Source organism: Dermacentor albipictus, chromosome 7, assembly GCF_038994185.2.
Source record: "Dermacentor albipictus isolate Rhodes 1998 colony chromosome 7, USDA_Dalb.pri_finalv2, whole genome shotgun sequence".
Classification (NCBI taxonomy): Eukaryota; Metazoa; Arthropoda; class Arachnida; order Ixodida; family Ixodidae; genus Dermacentor; species Dermacentor albipictus.
Genome location: NC_091827.1, coordinates 98,202,426 through 98,216,687, shown reverse-complemented (window position 1 = coordinate 98,216,687; position 14,262 = coordinate 98,202,426). Strand labels below are relative to the sequence as shown.

General features: G+C 48.6%; 1 long non-coding RNA gene across 2 annotated transcripts in view; it reads left to right on the top strand.

The window, feature by feature from the left end:
• The window catches only part of LOC135916860 (uncharacterized), a 65,272-nt gene extending 51,816 nt beyond the window's left edge, over positions 1-13,456 (top strand). For both annotated transcript variants that reach the window (XR_010569094.1, XR_010569093.1), the window contains 2 exons: positions 4,198-4,275; positions 13,248-13,456. This is a non-coding gene — a long non-coding RNA (uncharacterized lncRNA). The remainder of the gene's footprint in view (positions 1-4,197; positions 4,276-13,247) is intronic.
• Positions 13,457-14,262: the final 806 nt, after the last annotated feature.

The window sequence follows — 14,262 nt, the reverse complement described above, 5'->3', positions numbered from 1 at the left end:
GAACGTCAGGGCATGGCCCATGGAAGAAAGGCACCTGGAGTGTCCATATAACTGCTATCGGAATAAAACGGGTGGCTGGGAATAGCTTACCCACGTCCAGGTAGTGACACCAGAGATAAACACAGAGAATGGATTGATTGTGCTGAGTAATGAGTTAAGGAAATATTGCCAGGTGATATTAGCTGTAGACATGAATGCGCACATGTAGGGTTTACACAAATATAGGGATCTCAAGGCTGTTTAATACTGGATATCTTCGCTGAACAGAAAATGATCGTAGTTGACAGGTCGCATAAGTTTAATGTGGAGATAATGTGGCAATGATGGAATCTATCGACTTTGTTTTAGCACTAAAACGAAGTAAAAACAACCCGCACAAATTAAAACCTTCAATAATAAAGAGATAGCCTAGATAGAGATGACAAGCGTAGAAGTAAAACGTTTACTATAAATTATCAATAGTAGCAGGGTTGTCGCAAGAGCATTCTCTCTCATTTGTAGCAGAATTCTTAAATATATGAAAAAAGGAAATAACAGAGATCTCAAAAAACACTAAAGGAAAATAGAGGAGCTTTCTACTGTCAATCTGTGTACCTATACGGACGGTACAATTACCGCAGCGGGGGATGAGACAAACGCAGCAAAAATTTATCGGAGTGTAAAGTTTACAGCACGTGATTGGCAGAAACAGAAGATAAGCAAACAATAGAAGAGAGCAGGCAGGCAGCTAGTGATTACACAGAAGCTATCAACTTGTTTTGACATTAAGAAGAATTACCTGACAAAACAAGTATAAGGATTAAAAAGAGCGCGGTAGAAGTGCGTAAGAAAAATAAGTCTGGAAGTCAATGGGGAGTACATCATGCTCGCAAAAGAAGCAAAGGTAGACAAAAAAAGATTCTAAAACCGTGTAAGAGCACTAGATATTCCGATTAAAAGTTCGCAAACGGCTAAGAAGGGCTTTCACCGCAATATCTTTGATAGAGAGGATATGCTGCAGTACCCTAGAGGATAGTAGGATAGTTTGGGCAGGAAAGAAAGCTTAGTCTAGATTCAACCCCATCCAGCAACAAGGCCGAGAGATCAGAATTACACGTAGAACTCCTTTACGAAAAACAGAGGTAGAAGAAAATGTCCTTAATACGATGGCAGCCAGAACACATAACATCCTAGAATAGGTAAACAAACAACTAAGTCTACAGCAGAGGGATCGCTAACTATCGCCGTAGAGCAAGCGATTTAAACCAATGAGTTCTCTGTTGAATTGCGTGAAGGCAAGATGGACTTGATCTGTAAAGGCAAATGTGATAAGGATTAGGTTAGCTTAAGCACACCAACAACAGTTGCATCGGTGTTATAAGCATTGCTATGCAAGTAACAAAATCACACTACTCAATGTGGATGGAACAAAATGGGCGGTTACCCTAAGACTGGCGAAATACTGATAATCATAGCCGCAGCCTTCTATGGGTTGAAATAAGGGGTAACACACTACTGATCTTAACACATAGGAGGCAAAGGTGCAACAATTTCTGGCTATCTATGACAGGCTATTTCTACCTACTGCAACATTACCACCACCACCACCGTCAGCATGGCTTAGCGTTACGCCTTAACTTCTCGGACGGTATTCATACAGCGCATGGCATACACGGAACACGAGCGGAGGCAACGGGCAGAGAGGAGCATATCAGTAGCGCAGAGAGGGTGCATATGCCTGTCGGCCCATTCAAACGTTCAATGCTCACAGAGAGCAGGCGATGGGGGCAAATGTGTATCACGTGACCAGGTTGTTTAAGTTCCTGTGGTGATTGCCACGCAGCCTTCGCTTCTCAGCCGCCATTACCCAGTACACACTGAAACAAAACGACGGGAACGCAACGTAACTAAAATGATATGGATTAAGTGACTTCTTTCTCAAACCGCTTTTCCGTCCACAACTGATGACGTTGCTAAAATGCTCCTGTTCTGCTATCGCATCGCAGCGCTCCTGCTCCTGTTCCCCCATTGTAATGCAGCTACCCTTGAAAGGGAACTTTGGGGACACTTTGAGTTTTCCTGTTTAGCCAAGGGAATGCCCTACAACCATACGCCAGTGCGCGCAAAATCTCTGGCAATTTTAAAGGTGATAACCAGCCGTCGGAGCCATGCAGTGATTACCCACTGGGGTCCCTGCTCTGCTTGTGAAGTGCGGCACTGGTGTAATTACATCGCGGTCAAATTTCCTAAAAGCACATAGCCTAACAAGAAAGGTAACACTGTTCAGCAAGTGTTTCATGGTTTTGTTTGCGCAATTATTTGTTTAAATTCTGAGGAAGAACTTTGTCAAGAAAATCAAACCTGGTCTGAGCAATTTTGTTGGCGGAATAGTGTCACCTATATTGCACGCGTGGTATAGACAAATATATCGAACATATATGCATATATATGTACGCGACACATTGCGTGTCGCTGCTGACACGGAACGTTGAAGCGTCCTTACAGATACTTTCAGAATAAATAAAAAATTTTGATATGCCGAGGGATCTAAAAATTGAGTTCATACCAGAAAGGCCCTTAGAGGAATGTATTTTTGCCATAAGTGCACACAAATTCCGATAGCTTAGCATGCAACCTTTATATATACCATTTCTACATATAAACGGAGCTTGCGACAACCTAGACGGGGAGTGTTATATGGCATTCTTAAGCACGAGCGTATAGATGATGATTTCGTGGAGCTGCTGAGTGAGAGATATAATAACAGCCGAGTAGACAGCGTATGGGAAGGCACGAAATGTGATGATGTTGGTCAGATTCACTGAGGAATGAAGCAAGGATACACACTGTCTGCAATGTTGTTCACTGTTTATGTTAAGAGTATAGAAGGAGGGTTGAAAAATTGTGAAAGATGTTTGTTTTTTGTTATATCCTCAGTCAGCAAACAGGGCAAAACTGTGTAGAAGTGGATATGTGTGGATGACACTGTGCTACCATACCACGCAAGATATTTGGAGATACCTGCAAATGTTGATTTATTAATCACTGGGACGGGCGCTCTCGAACATCTGCGCCATCTTTTCTAGCTCACTGTTTGGCAGGCGCAGCTCAGTGCATTGTCATGATCTGCAGGAATATGTAGTTCTAGGGCGCTATAACGTAAAGCTATTCCTGCGTTTTCTAATCCAATTCTCCAAGCAACCCTGCGCGATTGGTCAAAAACCTTTTTTGGATCATCCCCGCTTCCCTTGTCGGTCACACGACCTCATCAAAACAACGATAGCTTGCCCATCTGATATGACGTCTACACTCTGATTATGGATCATGGTACCGAACAAAAGAAAAATAGTTATTTCTGATTCGACGCCTTTTTGCTATTAGCGTTTTGCTATTGGTCAAAAGCTTTCGGGCTGCACCCACTTCACCTGCCTCTCACGCGAGGTCGCAAAACCGCAAGAACTTACCCCGTCAAACTGACGTGTGCGGGTTAAAGATCCATGGTAATATGCCGAACAAAACTGAATTTTCTTGTGAAGAGCGCAGGCTGCCCCGTTTCGAAAGTAATAAAAGACGGCTTCCGCCGTCGCTTCGGCACTGGCTTTTCGCCACTGCCGGAGAGCATGGGTTTATTTGCATGTAATAAAAGTTTTTGCGTGGCCATGTAAAGTTTTTGAGTACTTTCGGCAGGTTTACGACCTCGTTCTGCTAATTCTTCTTTGCTGAGGATCCGTTTTAGCGTCATTCTTAAGCTTCCATTACCGTGCGCCGCGATTTTCGACGAGCCAACTCTACCTAAGAGAAAGCGGACCAATCGCAGACGCCGGCACCACACTCTTCATCCGGTTACCGATTTTCAGGGCACTGGCTTGGTCCCATCGAATCCATCTCCACTTGAGCGGGCTCCTGCCCTCTTGTCAGCCAAATAGATAAGACAAGCCGCTCAGTGTAGGCAATGTTTTTCGTTTTTTTAAGCAAACAAACGTCACCTCCTATGAACGAGGAGATTATTTGATTTGATTATTTGATGATTATTTGAGTATTTGTTTGTTCAGACAACCCTGCAGGCCAATGCCCGATACTTGCGTTGGCGGTTACACACGTTTGACGTCTCAGAGATTAGTATAAAACATATTTCAATAGTCTTTCGTTATAGAACCCCTGGTACATGTGAATGATAGCATTCCTGACTTCACCGTGATGTTTTCTGTTTTGCCTTAGGAAGATACGGAACAGACTACACCCTGTATTTTTGGGATGCGGAAGAGCATTGCGCCGTATTTTTGCTGCCAAAGGATGGTAAGAAATATGAAATGTGCATATATTACCGGTAAGAAACAATGCCAGGAAAATTATTTGGCACTGGGAGGTGGCGTAAGGACGTAGCCGCTATGGCCAGCACTTAGGCCGGCCAGCCAAGGTACCGCGTTATCTCGGCAGCAGCCGATACTGAAGGCAGTAATGTCCCACACGTCAGCGTGCGTTACTCTCGCGCTACATGCATGTGAGCCGACTTCTTCTTCCCGGCCTCTGTAGGTTGTGGGAACGTTGCGGTACCTACGTCCACGCCAGCAGGCCCCAGTACTAGCAGGCCACGCCGAAGAGCGCCCAGCCGAGCCCAGAACCACTGCTCGCGCTCACCAGTCACTTTTGTCCTCCACTTCGACTGCTGGCGCCAATGGCGGAGTTCCCGCAATATGATAGTTACCCCGCTACGGGGCATCCCTCCTAGTGCGAAGGGCGTTTGAAATATGTGCAAAAGGCACGCGTATAGAAATAAAAGAGACTCCAAGCCTATATACATGAGTTGCAATTCGTAGCATTCATTAAGAAGTCCACGTAAAGTCATGCTGCGGTGAAGCGTACAGATAGCTCTCTCGTGGTCGTGGCTAAGATTGTCGCAGGGGACGACGTTGTCTGAGAAAGTGTCACTATGACTGAGAACGAGACAGCCGCCTCTATCACAGGTTAGATGCATTATGTTGCACGACATAAGGATGTAGCGGGATTTTACAGTGGATGCCCAAATAGCGCACACGTACGCGCGTCAAGTGTGCGCCTGTGTACAGACAGTGCCGCAGGAACACCACTAACATTTTTGTGTGTTGAGAACCTCGTCTTGCGTTGCAGACATCGCCTAGCCCATTGCGGTGCAACCCGGTAAGCAGAATTCAGGCGTATTGAGCGGTTCTTGGCGCGTGCCAAGATTTCAGGTCGTTGATGTTCTCGTAGATTCATGGGCCTGGTAGAAGTAGGAGCTCCGAAAGAAGACCATCTGGCAGCTGGCGACGTGCATGGAGACAGGGCAAGTGTTGGTCACTGACTTTGTTGTCGTAGAAGCGAATCTCGAGCTTGAGAAATAGGATGGCACAGCTTCTTCTGAAAAACTTCGGTAGGTCAGGCATCCGCGAAAGGTGCGGGCACTGGAGACCGGAAGGCTCACCTGCTGCTGCTTCCCACGAAATCTCGAATGCCGATAGCATCAGGGTTGTGGTGGTTAATGAAGGCGTCGTAAAGGTTGTGCTTGTGGCGTCGCCGTGGCTTCGATGGGTGAAATTTCTGCCTTGTGGATCCTGTGGAAGAGCCTCTGAATATGTGATGAGTCAGGTGCCCCTGAACGGAAAGTGGATTGCTTGCGGGAACGTCCAAGAAAGGAAATTGGCGGGCCATAGGATAGCTGAAAGCGCTTGCGGTTGGCCCTGTGAATTCCTTGCAGAGGGTGGTCACGCCGCTGCCTTTATGATGGGGAGGAGTCTCACGCACCGAGTAGAGGTTTGACGCTGGGACCGGCGCGTCCTGACCATGCACACAGGTGGACGCTGGCGATGTGAGTCGACAAGTCGCGTAATGACGCGACGGTTCTAATGGCAATAGCTGTTGTTACTGATCGTTCGAAGTGGCGCAGTGAATAAGGACAGCTGCCCCAAGTCCTTGCAGAAGATGGGGTCGGTGGTGAGGGGCGGCAGCCCGGGCCTTGCACGCAGCCGGAGGCTGGAAGCTTGTTGATATGGAAATGACTGTCCAGCGGGATGGAGCAGACGTCCGGCAAGTCGATGTGGAATTCGCGAACACATTACAACCGCGAGACGTCTGCCGGACCACGTGAGGTCACGTCATTCTCACCTTGGTAGATTCGCTGCATGGATGGTGACATGGCTGGGCTCGGTTATCCTTGGCCGAGAGCTTGTACGCACTCAAAAAAACGATTTTCGGTTTCGCCTCAGGCGATTGGACTAGATTGGGCAGGACAATCACGTGAGGCGAAACCGAACGTTGGGTTTGTGAACGCGTACACAAGATGGCAGCCCCGGTTATCGGTATGTCGGAGGCAGCCTGAAGAGGTAGTCGCGGTGTGCCCAGTTTATTTAGGCCAGCTATCCATGGCGCTGCGGGATTTCGGAAAACGCCGATTCCACGGCCGCCCCGTTGAGCGACTCAACGTTTTCTATTAACGCGCCACATGTTCGTGTGTCGGGTTCTTCTTCACCGGCTTTGGAGGCGGTATTCGGGCTGCTGCATTACAAAGCCCGCAGTGGAATCATAAATCCCAGTGGTATTATATATATTGTCACGAGAGGAAAAGCCGGTCAGTCAGTTCTAAGCGAACGGCCGTTTCCAGTTCGTTTTCGCAGCAGCTACCACGCACACTTCTTCTTCCTCGACAGCTAGCGTAACTAGCGCGCGCCATTACCCCTCCCTCCAAAAAAAAGAAAAAAAAAACAAATAAATAAATAAATAAATAAAGTTGGGGAGATGTTAAATGCCACAAGGAAAAAAATAAAAGAAATGAGAAAGACAACGGACGAGACGACAGGGGCCGAATCACAAAGTTTGTGGATGAGAGTCAGCGCGAATGGTAGGGCTTCATCCTGGTAACGTGAACAATGTCAGAGGAACGTGGTCTACGGGAGTGGTGTGAACTGTCGGCTGGAATAACTTCGTAGTTGACAGGACTTAGACGACGCAAAACTATGTAGGGTCCAAAGTATCGGCGCAATAATTTTCCTGACCGGCCTCTTTGACGTATAGGAGTCCAAACCCATACAAGATCTCCCGGGTTGTATGTGACGTCTCGATGAGATATGTTGTACCGACGAGCATCTTGACGATGTCGGGATAGAATTCGTTGCCGCGCAAGGTGCCGCGCTGCTTCGGCACGCTGAACAAAGGCGTCTGTATCTGGTGCGGTATGTTGCGACGAAGTTGGTAGGAGCATCACGTCGAGCATAGTGGTGACGTCGCGTCCGTAGACCAGACGAAAAGGAGGAAACCCCGTGGTTTCTTGTAGGGCAGTGTTGTACGCGAATGTCACATACGGGAGCAGTTCGTCCCAATTTTTATGGTCCGTGGCAACATACATGGAAAGCATATCCACAATCGTTTTGTTGAGACGCTCAGTTAAACCGTTAGTCTGCGGGTGATACGCAGTTGCCGTACGGTGCGTTGTCCCGCTCAGCTGCAGGATATTTCGGACCAACTGGGCAGTGAAGGCCGTACCACCGTCTGTGATGACGACAGCGGGAGCACCATGTCGAAGGACGATATTTTTGATGAAGAAGTTAGCAACATATGAAGCAGTAGCTCGCTGAACGGCTTGTCTTTCGCAGTATCGAGTGAGGTAATCGGTGGCGACGACGATCCAGCCGTTATCAGCCGAAGACTTGGGAAATGGGCCGAGTAAATCCATCCCGACTTGTTCAAAAGGTGAGCAAGGAGGTCGGACAGGCTGAAGCAGACCGGCTGGTTTCAGAGGTGGAACTTTGCGACGCTGGCAATCTCGACAACTTCTGACGTACTGCTTCACGGTTTTTGTGAGGTTTTGCCAATAGTACTTCTGCTTGATCCTCGCGAGAGTACGCGTGAAACCAAGATGTCCAGACGTTGGTTCGTCGTGGCATGCACGTATAACGTCGTCGCGGAGAGTAGCGGGAACAACGAGCAGGAAAGCGGTTGCCGTAGGGTGAAAGTTCCGCTTGTATAGGATGTCGCCACGTAGGCAGAAAGATGACAAGTGACGCGCGAACTGCCGTGGGGGTTGTGGGCGGCTTCCTTCAAGGTATTCAATCAAGGGCTGGAGCTCGGAATCTTGGCGTTGCTGTTGAGCAAGGTTTAAAGACGGAAGAGTACAAAGAAAACCCGAATCGTCGTCAGTATCTAGTGCTGCGGGTTCGACGGGGGTGCGAGAGAGACAGTCGGCGTCAGTGTGTTTCTGGCCAGACTTATAGACGATGGTCACATCAAATTCCTGCAACCGAAGGCTCCATCTTGCGAGACGGCCTGAAGGATCTTTGAGATTCGCCAGCCAGCAGAGAGAGTGGTGGTCGCTGACGACACGGAAGGGGCGTCCGTACAGGTATGGGCGGAACTTCTGGAGAGACCATATGACTGCCAGACATTCTTTTTCAGTTGCTGAGTAGTTTTTTTCAGCAGCAGACAAGGTTCGGCTGGCATACGCAATAACGCGCTCAACACCAGCTTGAAACTGTACGAGTCGGTAATAAAGTTCTTTGTCTGTCTGTCTGTCGCTCCGAGACCAACGTTACTAGCATCAGCATGCACTTCTGTGTCAGCCTCGGTGTCAAAGTGACCAAGGATCGGTGGTGTCTGTAGACGTTCCTGAAGGTCGTGGAAGGCGTCGGATTGTGCCGGGCCCCAAACAAATGTGACGTCGTTCTTTATGAGTCGTTGCAAAGGTTCGGCAATTTCACAAAAATTGGGTACAAAACGGCGGTAATACGCGCAAAGCCCTAAAAATCGGCGGACATCATGTTTTGTCTTCGGTATCGGGAACAGAGCGACTGCCATGGCTTTGTCATGGTCAGGGCGCACGCCGGTGCTGCTGGCAATATGACCTAGAAATTTGAGCTCCTCGTAGCCAAAGTGACATTTTTCGGGCTTCAGGGAGAGGCCGGCGGTGCAGATAGCTTGAAGAACCGCCTCAAGCCGCTGGATGTGTTGTTCAAACGTGGCGGAAAAAACAACTACATCGTCTAAGTAGACTAAACACGAGTTCCACTTGAGGTCAGATAAAACTGTGTCCATCATGCGTTGAAATGTGGCCGGAGCGGAACACAATCCAAAAGGGAGGACCTTAAATTGATAGAGACCGTCGGGTGTTATAAACGCCGTTTTTTCCTGGTCCCGTTCGTCAACTTCAATTTGCCAGTACCCACTATGCAGATCCATTGAAGAAAAGTAACGGGCATGTCGCAGGCGATCCAAGGAGTCGTCAATTCGAGGAAGTGGGTAAACGTCTTTTTTCGTGACCTTGTTCAGTTGGCGGTAATCGACGCAGAAGCGTAGTGAACCATCTTTCTTTTTAACTAATACAGCAGGTGAAGACCACGGACTTGTCGATGGTTGAATGACATCATCGTCGAGCATTTCTTTAACTTGATGACGAATAGCATCCTGTTCTCTTTGCGACACGCGATAAGCGTGTTGGCGAACAGGTTGGACGGTCGGTTCAGTGATGATTCTGTGTTTGATTAAAGGAGTCTGTTTGACCTTCGACGTGGTGGCGAAACAGTCGCTAAATGACGATAGCAGAGTGAGGAGCCTCTGCTTCTCATTTTGGTCTAGCTGTGTGCTGACGTTGATGTGACTGGTCAAGTCCACATCGCTGGGTTCCGGAATCGAGATTGTCGTTACCGAAGCACAGGCGTTGGAATCGGCCACCGTTTCAAAGTAGGCCATGGTGGTATGCCTCGCAAAGTGCTTGTATTCGCCACTGAAGTTGGTAACTAGAATCGTGGTTTGCCTATGTTGGAGCTCTACGAGACCTCGTGCGACGCCGACTTCGTGATCCAGCAATATGGCGAGGTTACCTTCGGCAATGCCTATTCCTAGTTGTTCTTGGGGGCATTCAACGAGGACGAAGATGCTACTTCGAGGCGGTAACGTCACGCAGTCATCGACCACGCGTAAAGCCGCGCGGTGATGTTCATCCTCCACAATCGAATCCGAAGAAACGTAGTTAGAAAAAGTCACGAACAAGTCACGAAGGTTAATGATCGCCCCATACTCCTGGAGAAAATCCATGCCCAGTATAACTAGTCGAGAACACTTGGGCAGCACAAGGAAAGACGCTACGAAAGTCGAAGTAGAAATTGCAAGTCTGGTGTTGCATCGTCCAATGGGTGACACGAGGTGTCCTCCGGCCGTAATCAGATGTGGGCCGTCCCACGCTGTCAGCACCTTGCGTAGCCGAGTGGCCAGTGAGGCACTCATAACCGTGTAGTCAGCTCCCGTATCGACAAGTGCAGTTACCGGATAACCGTCGATTGAAGCAGTAATAACAGCAGAAGTTCTTTTTGCAGTTTCGAATGAAGGCGTCAGCGGTACGTCGCGAGGGGATGGCGTCGGCGGAGGATATTTGACGGTTCGCATGACAGCGGCCTCACCCCCGGAGGTCGCCGTTTTGAGTTTCCCCGGCGCGGGCTTCCACCGTTGACTCCAGCGGAATCAAAGGCGGGTCGAGCACGGTTTGGTGACGCGTACCGACGAGGTGAAGGCGACCGTGAGTGTATTCGCTGTTGGGCAGGAGGAAGCCGGTTACTTTCTAGGTATTGCTCGATGTCGTGCGGGCGTTCGCCATAGCGCGGGCAACGGGCGTCCGGATGGTATCCCCGCAGACCAATCCGTCGGTACTGGCAGTGGCGATACATGTGACCAGCCTCCCCGCAGTGATAGCACAACGGACTGTTGTTGGGGGCGCGCCGTACTGTAGATTTGCGCGGACCAGGATGAAAAGGTGCTTGCGGATTCGTGCGGTGGATCGGACTTGGGGAGCGTCGAGAAATCCCAGCAGGCGGCTGCGAAAAACGGTCCGTCGACGGCGCGGAAGCCCGAAGAGCATCCGCGTACGAGAACGTGGGAGGTTCGGGTCGTGTTGGTGGCGAGGGATGAACCACTTTGCCGATTCCTTCCCGAATGACATCCGTAAGAACCGCGGCACTGGGAGGTGCCGGAGCTGATGCAAAGGACTTCTGCAGTTCTTCTCGAACGATTTGTCGTATTAGCTCGGTAAGGGACTCCCTGTCATCAGTTGCAGGTACGAGAGAGCATGCAGCAGTCATGGTGGTCTGGCGTTCATACTGCGAGAGCCGCTGCCGAAGCATACGTTCCATGACTGTTGCCTCACAAATGAACTGAGAGACTGTTGTAGGAGGATTGCGCACGAGGCCCGCGAAAAGCTGTTCCTTTACGCCTCGCATTAACAGACGCACCTTCTTGTCTTCTGGCATTAGTGGATCGGCCCGACGGAACAATCGCGTCATGTCTTCGACGAACATGGCGACGGTTTCGTTTGGCATTTGGAACCTCGAAGACAGTGCCTGTTCGGCTCTTTCTTTCCTTTCGGGAGTGCTGAAGGCTTCGCAAAGCAGTCGGTAAAACTCCTGCCAGCTGGTAAACGAGGCTTCGTGGTTTTCGTACCATACTCTCGCCGCGTCTAAAAGGGAAAAGTAGACGTTCTTCAACTTACGGCGATCGTCCCAGTCGTTAAAGGCGGCGACCCGGTTGAAATGGTCCAACCAGTCTTCAACGTCCTCAAAGGCGTCGCCATGGAACGGGTTAGGCGTGCGAGGCGCGTTGAGAATGCATGGCACGGCAGCATTTGGGATCCCCTCGGTTTGGCTTGCGGTAGTTGTTGACATCTTCCTCACGGAGCTTGCCAGGGGGCTGTATTGCGGTGGAAGACCTTGGAGGCGACGGCTGCTTCGATAGATTTCTGCCGTCCCCGAGGTACTGGCGTCGGTAGCTTCTGGTTGAGGACCCGTAGGCATACGATGGATGCGTACCCAGCACGTCCACCAGTTTGTCACGAGAGGAAAAGCCAGTCAGTCAGTTCTAAGCGAACGGCCGTTTACAGTTCGTTTTCGCAGCAGCTACCACGCACACTTCTTCTTCCTCGACAGCTAGCGTAACTAGCGCGTGCCAATATGACAGCGCTATGCAAGACATGCTTACATTTCGAAGCCTCCCAGACTGATCGCACACCGTTGTTTAAGACAAGCGTCGAGGAGGAATAGGAGGAAAAACTTTATTTGCTCTATTTGGGTAGAAATTAGCGGTGGCAGACGTGGTCGGCCATCTTCACGGTCTTCTTCCCCATCTGCGCAGGGTCGACGCCCTATTCCAGGGCACCACAGAGGGTGGCTACTCGGCGAGCATGCCTTACTTGTCCATGCTGGACTTTCGGTCATACGGGAAGCAGGAACACCCAAGTTGCTTGCACCACATTGCACGTATTACCTACGCAGTTACCCAGGCTTCGCTATATGTAATCAGCGCAAAGTCCACATGAATATTCTCCGATTCCCGGAGTTGCCCCATAGCCTACACTTGTGAAAACACTGTGTCGCTTAAGTTACAATTCAACTAGCGCCCCGGCTGGTGGCAGGACTAGACCGCTGCACTAGGACTGTTTAGAAAATGTTAATAATAATTTACTAAGCCAGCGGGCATAATCAGACGATATCCACCTAATGTGGACTGTGGTATAGTTAAGCGCTCCAATTCAGTTCATTTCTTATGTACTGCACCATACATACTGTTCTTCTTCAAAGAACAACGGTACGTCGATCTTACACTATGGCAGGACAATAAACAGGCTATTTTCTTCAAAAGAAATTTAATGTCATAATATCCCCAATATAAACGTTACAAATAACAAGGAGGTTAATATCACAAGATTCGTGAGTTGATAATGTACGCCGAGATCTTCACTGGAGCGTTTTCCACAGCGTTCCACATACCTTACGGTTTGAATCAGCCTGAGGAGTGGAAAGGTAGGCGCCGAAGGTTTTTATGTTGTCAGTCTTAGGTAAATTTGAACACTGTTTATAACTTTTTTGACAAATTTATCCTCAAGTAATTAGGCAGACGAAATACTCATTTTCTCAAACAAATGTTTTCCTAATGATAGATTCCCACTGTTTTTCATTGAATAAAGGTAATTGCAGTACGTCATTTTCTCACAGACCGAGAAATAATATCTCAAAAAATCTCACTTGTCCAGTAGCCAGAAAGTGACATTCAAAGGAAGTTAAATATAATTTGCCTGTCTAGGTAATAACTTTAGCTTATAACCTTTCCATTGAACTATTAGGGTTAATAGATAGCAGCACATAGGTCATTATCAAGTGTGAGAAGTCCCTAATATTAGGTGTAAACCACATCTAAGGATACTTGTAGCCCCAGAATAAAACAAATTCTGGATTACAATAAACAAGCAAATTGCATGGAGGACATTTTGTTCTTTTTTTCAGCGTTGACTGATTGCGAAATGCACGTGTGGGGTGACCACGTTCGAGCACAAGTCCCTAGGTGCCAAATGGCATATAATATTATGTGTCGTAAACGACGGCCTATTTACACCGACCAGTGCGGACATCCTTGACTTATTCGAAATATTTGGTTTGTGTTGAGGGCTCTATGAGTTACTTGTGTGCTGAATAAAGGTTTGGAAGAATTGTAATATGGGATTGTTATGGTGGCAGAATGGTTGTTACGTGCATTTGTTCTCGTTATTACTGTATTGTACTCACCGTGCAACTTCCTTGGATCTGGGTCATCATCATCATCGCCTGCGTAGACTTCCTTGGCGTGCGTGCTTTCCGAATAACTTGTCCTACTTACAGATGTCTTTCAAGTGGCGGACATGCAGTTTTATCTCTACGTTCTGCAGCAGCGCAATTCTTGGTGATTTGCGGCCGCGAACTTGATGCTTACGAAGTCTGCTCACTTTTTCGGGCAGCGACACTCTCCGGCAATCATCAGCGGCACACTAATACTGACTCGTCTAAACAGCTATCAAGTGACGAGTACACATGAGTTCCTGGCCGCCGCTAGATTCCGATCGCCTTTCCTCCGCAGACTGTCAGCGCCGCTCATAGCCCTGACATCAGCGGTGCTTCTATTGCCTTCTGGAGTCCCTTTAAAAGAGTCACCTATATGGAGCCACAATAACTACTACACAGTGGGATTTGCGGCGGCGCAGAGCCATTTCATTTCTTGAGCAATGGACATCGTTGAGGAATGATCAGCGTCCTGTTGACACTGGCACGTTCACAAGATTTCAGAGGGACTAGTGCACAAGTGCTAATGGCTCATGGCAACGTGAAGATCACCTTCCTTGCGAAGACGGCCAGCATCGCCATCACTTCAGCGGTGCTTGATGCTGATATCATTTCATATATTCTGTCATCTTTTACTTTGGAATTTTAGTACACCTTCTCGTTTTGCAGCACAAATGAAAACTGGCTCTTGTCAAGCAACAGCTCA